Source organism: Ranitomeya variabilis, chromosome 4 (assembly GCF_051348905.1).
Source record: "Ranitomeya variabilis isolate aRanVar5 chromosome 4, aRanVar5.hap1, whole genome shotgun sequence".
Lineage (NCBI taxonomy): Eukaryota > Metazoa > Chordata > Amphibia > Anura > Dendrobatidae > Ranitomeya > Ranitomeya variabilis.
This window is the reverse complement of record NC_135235.1, coordinates 679,834,116-679,844,073: the sequence shown is the minus strand read 5'-3', so window position 1 is coordinate 679,844,073 and position 9,958 is coordinate 679,834,116. Positions and strand designations below refer to the sequence as shown.

The 9,958-nt window shown below is 46.0% G+C and overlaps 1 protein-coding gene; it reads right to left on the bottom strand.

Annotated features, from left to right (window-relative positions):
- LOC143766334 (uncharacterized) overlaps positions 1 to 9,958 on the bottom strand; it is a 617,908-nt gene that overhangs the window by 524,292 nt on the left and 83,658 nt on the right.

Below are 9,958 nucleotides of genomic sequence, written 5' to 3'. Positions count from 1 at the left end.
GTTGAGAATGTGGGAAATTGTTTGTGCACATATCACAGCTCATTACACATCAGAGAACCCACACAGTAGAGCAGCCTTTCTTCTGTTCAGAATGTGGAAAATTTTTGTGCAGAAATCGTCTATTCTCAGTCACCAGAGATCCCACACAGATTAGAAGCATTTTTCTTGTTCTTAATGTGGGACATGTTTTAGACGGAAGTCATCTCTTAATAAAAATCAGATAATTCACACAGCGGGAGACGCCTTTTACATGTTCAGAAAGTTGAAAATGTTTTAACTAAAAATTGAATCTTAAAAGTGCTGTTCCACTACTAGGAAAACACCTTGTCATTTCTCATGTTTGATGTTGTTAAAATAAAAAAAACTCGTACTCACCTTCCATGCCAACACCATTCCAGCAGTGTCGGTACTCGGGTTCTCAGAGCTTGCATGAGGTTGTTACATCACACGCGTCCTTCACCCAATCAGCGCCGGCTTCACTTTCCCTGTCTTCAAACTTATTGAACATCAACAGGATGCTAGAGCTGTGGCAGCTTTCTGACTTCCTCTTGATGTTTGATTTGTCCGAAGTGGGGACAGTGATGCCAGCTCTGATTGGACACAGGACTTACATGACATAACCACACATGAGCCACTGGAACTGCTTTACTGAGATATTATTGATAAAAATCTGCTGTACTCTCTTAGGAGCATGAAGAAAGAAAGATGGTTTGCATTTCAGCTAAACAATGATTCCAAGTTGGTTTCAGATATAAAAAAAAAAAATAGCTGCTAGAATGACCCTGAATCCAATAGAAAATTTATGGAAGGAACTAAAGCTCAGAGTTCAGAAAAGGAACCCATGGTACTTTCAGGATTTGAAGAGTCTTTGTGTGGAAGAATGGGCCAAAATCACACCGGAACAATGCATATCACTAGATTCTCCATACAGGATTCATCTTGAAGCTTCATCACCAACAAAGGCTTTTGTATGAAGTATTAAATACATTTCAGCAAACAAATTCAATATTTTTTGCCTGTGTGATTTCTTATTATTACACAACTTAATTTATGGCCATCTATGGCTTCATTTCTTTGCCTGGGTGGATTGGATGGGTCGTTTCTGACATCTGGTGAAAATTTAATGTCAATAGCAACATTAGATAATTAGGTCCACAAAATATTTGGACAATGACACCAGTTTTGGCATTTTAGCTGTTTAACAAAACATATTAAAGATACATAATCAGCCTGGGCTTAAACTGTAAGTGCCGACTTTCAGCTTTAATTTGAGGGTATTCATACCCTAATTAGCGTAAGTGTTTAGGAATTACAGTTCTTTAATATGGAGCTGCATCTTTTTCAAGGGACTAAAAGTGATGAGCGAGCATACTCGCCACTACTCAGTACTCGCCCGAGTATCACAGTACTCGGTGACCACCGAGCATTTCCGGGATTATTCGGCGGGAGCCTTTAAATTTTGGTGCTTTTTAGAGCGCCAATGAACATGCACTGTAATACCGCAGCCATCTTTGTTGTGGTATTACAGTGATTTACTGGCCGCACAGCTTCATCAGGTCTATAAGAGACCTGACGTTGCCCTGCTTGGCGCATTCTGCTCCAGACTCAGCTAGTGTAGGGAGAGCTGCTGCTGAGATAGGGTCAGATTCATTCTTTTATTAGTGTGGGTCTACTACTGTTCAATCCACAAATCCTGATAAACCAACAGTCCTTTTTAGGGCTAATTCGCGGGTATATAGATTGCAGTTCTAGGTAGGCAGGGGAGTCTATGTGCACATATCCACATCAGTGCAAGGCATGCAGGCACTGTATGTGAGTATATAGATCTCACTGCATACATGAAAAGGCTTCATTACTGTCTGCTGCTGCGTATTTTATGTATACCTAACTACAGGTATCCGTGGCGGGGATTTTTTTTTTTTTGCACCGTATACTTGCTAAATTTATTACAAAGCAATCCAGAGCCCCCTTTTTTCTACATTTATTTGCTTGGTCACACTGCAGACTACAGCCAGGTCATTTTAATACAAGAGCGTGAAAATCTAACAATTTAAAACATTTTTTTTTGTCACAGGCATCAGATGTGAGTGTGCAGAAAATACTGGCTTTTTTTTGTACTATAGTACCGTATTTTTCCGACTATAAGACGCACTTTTTCCCCAAAAAAATTGTGAGGAAAATGGGGGGTGCGTCTTATATTTGGAATGCAGACTTACCGGCATTGTGGCGGCGACAGAGGTGCGGGGATGATGTGGCGCGGTGAGCTCTATGGCGTGAGCAGGGTCCCGTCCACATTTGAGGTGAATCCGCGGCCCGGTATTGATGGAGAGCAGCAGAGCAGGGTGAGTTACGGTATTTTCCGGTGGCGGCGGCCATCTTGCTGAGGCCGCGCGTGCGCAGATTCACTACTCTGCGTCCCAGGGCTTCAGGAAAATGGCCGCCGCGATCTCCATCTGCGCACGCGCGGCCTCCCGCGGCCATTTTCCTGAAGCCCTGGGACGCAGAGTAGTGAATCTGCGCACCCGCGGCCTCAGCAAGATGGCCGCCGCCACCGGAAAAATACTTAACTCACCCAGCTCTGCTGCTCTCCATCAATACCGGGCCGCGGATTCACCTCAAATATGGACGGGACCCTGCTCACGCCATACAGCTCACCGCGCCACATCATCCCCGCACCTCTGTCGCCGCCACAATGCCGGTAAGCCTGCCGCCACCAGGAAAACCGTGACTCACCCAGCTCTGCTGCTCTCCTTCACTACTGCTGTGGCGTCACCTCAAATGTGGAAGGGACCCTGGCCGCTGCCACCTGAGGAAGTGACCGCACATCTGCCGCTGCCACAGCAACCTCCCCATGGACACCAGGCCATGGCGTCGCCCACCTAAGCAGGATGGGACCCTGCTCAGGTGCACGCCGTTCCGCCCACCGCACCTCAGCATCACCTCACCTCTGCCACCACCATGCCTCCTGTGACCCTGCTCTGCCACTGCCTGCCCTCAGGTAAGAGATCTTAAATTCGGACAATAAGACGGACCCCCATCTTATAAAAAATCTTTTTTTCTGCAATTTTCACCCCAAATTTGGGGTGCGTCTTATAGTACGGTGCGTCTTATAGTCCGAAAAATACGGTATTTTTTGGAGTGTCTTACAACATTTTTGGACATCATATTACTAACCAAAAAATCTTTAGCTGGGCCAAAAATATTTAGCTACAGTTCTTATATTTATCACTGTGATTTGTACGCCACACGCATCGCATGCGCTAAATATTTTACAATTTTAGTACTCTAATTTTTTTTTGTGTGTCATAGCCTACTTAATGATACAATTTTGGTGGGCCCAAAAAAATCAAGGCCACATTTTGATCAGTCTGTTATCTCCATCAGACGCCCCGTCTATCTGTGGTCTACAAATACTTGCTTTTCAGGCATACATTCCAGTTTTTTGTCTGCTACCCTTGGTCCATACAGTATTTTGGAGTAAAAATAAAACAAACTCCAGGCCACATATTGCAACAGTCTGTTATCTGAGTCAGATGCCCGGTCTATCTGTGGGCTACAAAAACTTGCTTTTCAGGCATACATTCCACTTTTTTGGCGTTGTGTTAGCCTACTTTGTGACAGTAATTTTCTTCAAAAAATAAAAAAAGGCCACATATTGAACATTGTGGTCTCTCTTTGAGGCGCCTCCTCTATCTGTGGTTTAAAAATTGTTGCATTTGAGTGCTCCTTTGAACTGGTGTTGGTATGTCTTACCCTAGTTATTAATAAAATTTGTTAAAAACAAAATAAAAAAATTACCAACATTCCATTGAATTAAAAGTGTGTTTTTTCGGCACACTGATCACATATAAGTTTTCACAAAATTAATCCATTTGTATTGCACTTTTAATATATTTCAGTAGTCCATTTAAAATGGGCAAGGCAAGGGACAGGGAAATGGACATGGGCCACAACAAAGACCCACATCTCGCTCGACTTTCCTCTCCCAGTTTCTAGGGGACCGCAGCACACCACTATTGAAGCAAGAGCAGTGTGAAACGGTTGTTGGTTGGATAGTGGATAATGCTTCCAGTCAATTTGCCACCATGACGTCTTTCACACGGTCAAGTCTGAGTAGTCGTGAGTCTGGACTGCATATTACCCTGATCCTCCTTCCTCCCACCATTCTGAGTGCCCTGAGACGACTGTTCCCACAGTTGGACACGCCGAAGAGCTGGTCACTTTTCCCTTTAAAGATTCCAGACTCTCGGACGGTCAACTTGAAGTGGGGCAAGATGAGATCGCATGTAGCGATGCCCAAAGATTTGAGCAGCAACGGTCACACGAAGGCGATGGTGGGAAAGTGTCACAAGAGGTGGACAATGATGAGACAATTGCCAGAAAGTCAGGAGGAGGAGCAGGGTGCGGATGTGGAAGACGAGGTGGTGGATGACATAGTAACTGATCCAACCTGGAAGGAGGACATGCAGAGTGAGGACAGCAGCACACATGGGGAAGGAGGCAAAGCACCTCAACAGGCAGGAAGAAGCAGTGTGATGGCTACATACAGAAGGCGTGAATCCGTTCACAGTAACACCAACATGACGGAAGTTGCCATTCCAACTGTTAGCTCTTCCTAAGTCTGGTGATTTTTTAAAGACTCTGCCGATAACCCCAAACAGGCCATTTGCAGCACCTGCCATGCCCACATCAGCAGGGGTTGCAAAACTACCAACCTGACCACTTCTAGCATGATCAAGCACATGGCAGCAAAGCAACCGACTTTGTGGGCTGAACTCCAGGCTCCAGCAGGAACACTGCAGGTGACATCACTGCTTCTTCCACTGTTTTGCGTGCAAGCCAATCCCCAGTCCACGGTGCATACGAAGATGCCTCGTGCCCTGCACCTGTTGTTGCCCACAGTCAACTAGCACCATCACCAAGCCTGTCCATGTTTTTGTCCCAGCGTAGCCTTCAGTTGTCTATACCCCAGTCGTTGGAATGCAAGCGGAAGTACGCAGCCAAAGCCCCACAGACCACAGTACTAAATTCTCACATTTCTCATCTGCTTGGGCTCGAAATGTTGTCTTTTAGTCTTGTTCAGGCAGAAGCTTTCTGCAACCTTATGGCGGTGGGTGTCCCAAGGTACTCGGTCCCCAGTTGCCACTATTACACCAGCACGTGTCCCACAACATTACCCGTGCCCTCAACAATGCTGTTACTGGGAAAGTCCACCTAACCACGGACACAGGGACAAGTGCTTGTGGACAGGGATGGTACATCTCACTGATGGCACACTGGGTTAAAATAGTGGAAGCACATCCTCCTGATCGTCGAGGATTGCGGGCCCTATGTCAATCAGGGTTGCTTCCACAATCTACAGCTCCTGCACCTCCTCTTCAGCCTCCATCTCTGAAATGAGCACATCAGTCAGAAGCTGGAAGCACTGCAGCACTGCCCCAGCCAAGCGGCAACAGGCTGTGCTGAAGCTAATCTGCATAGGTGACAAACCGCACAATGCTGTAGAGTTGTGGACAGCGCTGAAAGAGCAGTCAGATTTTTGGCTGACACCGCTGAACCTACAGCCAGGCATGGTCATGTGTGACAATGGCCGGAACCTGGTGGCTCTGAGGCAAGGTGAGCTCACACATGTACCTCGCCTAGCCCATGTGCTTAACCTTGTTCAACATTTTCTCAAAAGCTACCTGGAGCTGCCGGATCTGCTAGTGAAAGTATGCTGCCTATCTGCCCATTTTAGAAAGTCAGCTACAACTTCAGCTGCCCTTACATGCTTCAAAAGCGTTTGCAGCTTCTGGCTCACCGACTGGTGTGTGATATCTCTACACATTGGAACTCTACACTGCATATGTTGGAAAGGATTTGTGAGCTGAAGAGGGCAGCCAGGACTACCAGCATCAACAAGGCCATCATTATTCAGTTCACACTCCACACATAAGACCTCAGGAGTGGACATGGATGTCAGACATATGTACCATCCTCCAAAACTTTGAGGACTGCACCAAGAAGGTGAACGATGATGATGCCATAATTAGCATCACCATCACACTTCTCTGCATTCTGAAAACCTCTCTGCTCACAATTAAAGAGGATGCATTGCAGGCAGAGCACGAGCACATGGAGCAAGGAACCATACAGGGTGATTACACACAGCTCAGCCTCATGTCGTCCCAACATGGATTGGTAGACAATGAGGAAGAGGAGGAAGAACAGGAGCTACTTTCATGCGCTATAGACGGTACTACAAGCACAGCTGTCATACCATCTGTTCAGCTTGGATTGCCCGAGGACAGGGATGAGGAGGACAGCATGGTCAGTTGTCCCATTGGTGAGGACACAGAAGTCTTGCCTGTTAGCAGTCTGGCACACATGGTCGACTTTATGTTGAGCTGCATTTCCCGTGACCTTCACATTATTAAAATTTTTGGTGGTACTCATTACTGGTTGGTGACACTGCTAGACCCATGCTACAAGGAGAAATTTCAATCTCTTCTTCCAGAGGCAGACAGGTGTATAAAAATGGTGCAGTACCAGAGGGCCCATTGTAGCGGAATTACTAAAAAAATTCCCATCTGAGAACGCTATCTCAGCAGACGTCAGAGTTTGTTGGACAACCAAGGAGTACAGACGAGAGAGACAGAAGTACAATCCAGCACAGTCAGGGGAATAATGGCAAAGTTCTGGGACAGTTTTCTCAGACCTTCCCATTGTGCCGGCACAGAGGCAAGGGGTGCTGTCACAAGAAGTGCAATGTTTGGGCAGATAATGAGGGTGTACCTTGCTGATCATACAAACGTCCTCCGTGATTCCTATGTGCCTTTTAATCATTGGGTCTCCAAGCTGGATACGTGGCATGAACTGGCTCTCTATGCCTTGGAGGTCCTGGCCTACCCTGCTGCTAGCGTTTTGTCAGAGCGGGTTTTTAGTGCCGCTGGTGGAATTATAACTAATAAGCACATTCTCCTGTCAACTGAAAATGCTGACAGGCTGACTTATAAAAATGAACAAGGACTGGATTGGGCAAGACTTCTGTACACCATCAAATGAAAAAAGCAAAACATAACCTCAAATACATTGTCTTTTTTTGGAGGTGTATTCTCATGCACCTCTTCACAACCACACATGGGTATACGCTTCCTGATTTGGTCTATTTGGTGTTATCCTCATCTTCCACAACCATTAGAACACCAGAGTGAACGTATTCTGTGATGCAAAAGTCGCTACATTTTTGTGCAAGGATGTTTTTATGATGCCCGTTACTAATTTGAAACCCAAAAAAAATGTAACTCCCTCAGGGGGAAATGTTTGTCAGCTCATACACTTAGTGTATGGGCATTCAAAATGTAGGAGACCCGCTCCTTTAAATTGGGAATAGAGACTTATGAGAACATCCTCCATGTGTCTTCAGTCACCACCACTAGAACACGAGTGTGAAGGTATTCCATGATGCAACGGTCACTCAATTTTTGGGCAAAGGTGTTGTTATAATGCCCATAAATACTTACCAAAGATAAAAATGTTGTACCCCCAGAGGGAAATGTTTGTCAGCCCATACACTCAGTGTATGGGCATTCAAAATGTAGGACACCAGCTCCGTTAAATTGGGAACAGATATTTGAGGACATCCTCCACGTCTCTTCAGGCACCACCACTAGAACACTAGGGTGAAGGTATTCCGTGATGCTACTGTCACTATTTTGTGGAAAGGGTGGTGGGAAATGTTTGTTAGCCCATACACTTAGTGTATGGGCATTCCAAGTATAGGTGAAGCACTCCTTTTTGATGTGACAATTTTTTTTATGAGACCCTCCTCCACGTTTCTTCCAAGGGGGATTGTGGTGCATGCAAATTACGGCCAGGCCTTGCATTCACTTCATGGACAAAATTTATGCTAATAAAAATAATAAAGTGAACTTTTGTTTCATGGGGCCATCCAATACGATGTTTCAAAGGGTCATTGGAGTGCATGTAACATTGGTGCAGGGCAGGCCTTGTATTCAATGCATAAACAAACAGTATGGGAGACACACTTTCTTCTAATGGGAACAATTTTGTCATGAGGCGGAAAAGTATGTCTGCTGAAAGGCTTATTGGGGTTCAAATACCTTTGGGACAGGCCAGACCTTGCATTCAATGCATGGCAGGCACAGTACTGATTAAGGAACGTGCCTCTGACTGCGGAGCCCCATATGAGTAAAGCTAGAAGGAAACACTGTGCAGTGCCCAATTTCCCCCTCCCACTGCTCCCCCAGGTGATGCACTATTTGGGATGCCCAGCTGACCAACGGGAGTAAAGGGGAAGGGGATTCTGGCCACACCTACATGGGTTTAATGCAGGAACCCAGTGTCCGTGCCTTTCTCTCTCCCCAGCTGACCCCTGGAAGCTGCTGAGCTGTTGTGATGGAGGCCCTGCGGCAAAGAACATCAAAGGAAGGGGAGCACTCAAGCCCTTATTACTGTCCCCGGCACTCACCTCCCTGTGCCCTCTCCTGACCCCTGTCAGCCCCTTCTTCCCCTGAAACACCATCCTCGACAGCTCCTTCTGAACTCTTCTTTCCCAGTTCGCCGTGCTGCCCGATCCCCTAGACTCCTGTCTGTTAGGGTCGCACGGAGCTCCAACCACGACCCTCCCCCGCTATGTCATCCTCCGTCGGTCCAGGCTACAGCTGACCTGTACGGTGCTTCACCTCCACAGTCCTGCGCTGCGGCGACTTTAATACTGGGACATGCACCTTTCGGTAAGTGTGACCCGGACAGCGGCATGGTCAACATTGCAGCTACCGATTGAGGATGAGGGCTCCGGTTATAGTGTATGCTTCCATTTTTTTCTCCCCCTCTCCCCTGTGCACTTCAGGCCAGCATACAAATTTATATATAGTAAATAACTTGGCACTCAACTTGTGTGTAGTGATGATTTTAAAGAAATAGATATTTATTACTTGGATAGCAGTCCAGCATAAACGTTTCAGTCAAAACAATAAGACCTTCCTCAGTAAACCGACTGCTTATATGATGTAGAATATCGCTGAATGTAGACCAGGTCCTATATCATGGTTATGATAGACCAGGTAAGCTGTGCATGTATGCCTAGCGTTCCAAATATATAGTAGGGATGAGTATGGTGAGGATGAAAACTAATATAGCCATACTAGAATATGGTCGCGGGTATATATGCCCGTGGTATCAGAAGATAGGACATTTTAGTTGTGTTGGCATGAAGCAGTGTAATCCTCACCAGGGAGAGACTAAATCTCATATAAATTGGCAATTAATTATTGGTGTAATAGTGTAAGACCTATTGTTATAGGGCTCTTCTGTGAGTACTCCTAGATTAGGTATGCTTATGATCCCGGCTCCAATGCAAGGTAGGTGGAGGGTGTACATCAACGCGGCGGATAGTTGTGCACACTATGGCGTTGTCTTCCGAGCGGAGTCCTGAGCCTATGCAGTGTGATAGGATTGTGTCTAGAGCGGAAAGCCAAGGATTCAGACGTCAGAATAGGTTGTGCTTTTACTGCGGCGATTCTGCTCATGTTATTTCTGATTGCCCTAAGCGTGCCAAGAGAATCGCTAATTCTGTTACTATCAGTACTGTACAACCTAAATTTCTGTTATCTGTGACCCTGATCTGCTCATTATCGTTATTCTCTGTCATGGCATTTGTGGATTCAGGCGCCGCTTTAAATTTAATGGACTTAGAATTTGCCAGACGTTGTGGTTTTTCCTTACAGCCTTTGCGGAGTCCTATCCCTTTGAGGGGGATTGATGCTACACCATTGGCTAAAAATAAACCTCAGTTTTGGACACAGTTAACCATGTGCATGGCGCCAGCTCATCAGGAAGATTGTCGCTTCCTGGTGTTACATAATTTGCATGATGCTGTTGTGCTGGGGTTTCCATGGTTACAGGTACATAATCCGGTGTTGGATTGGAAATCTATGTCTGTGACTAGTTGGGGTTG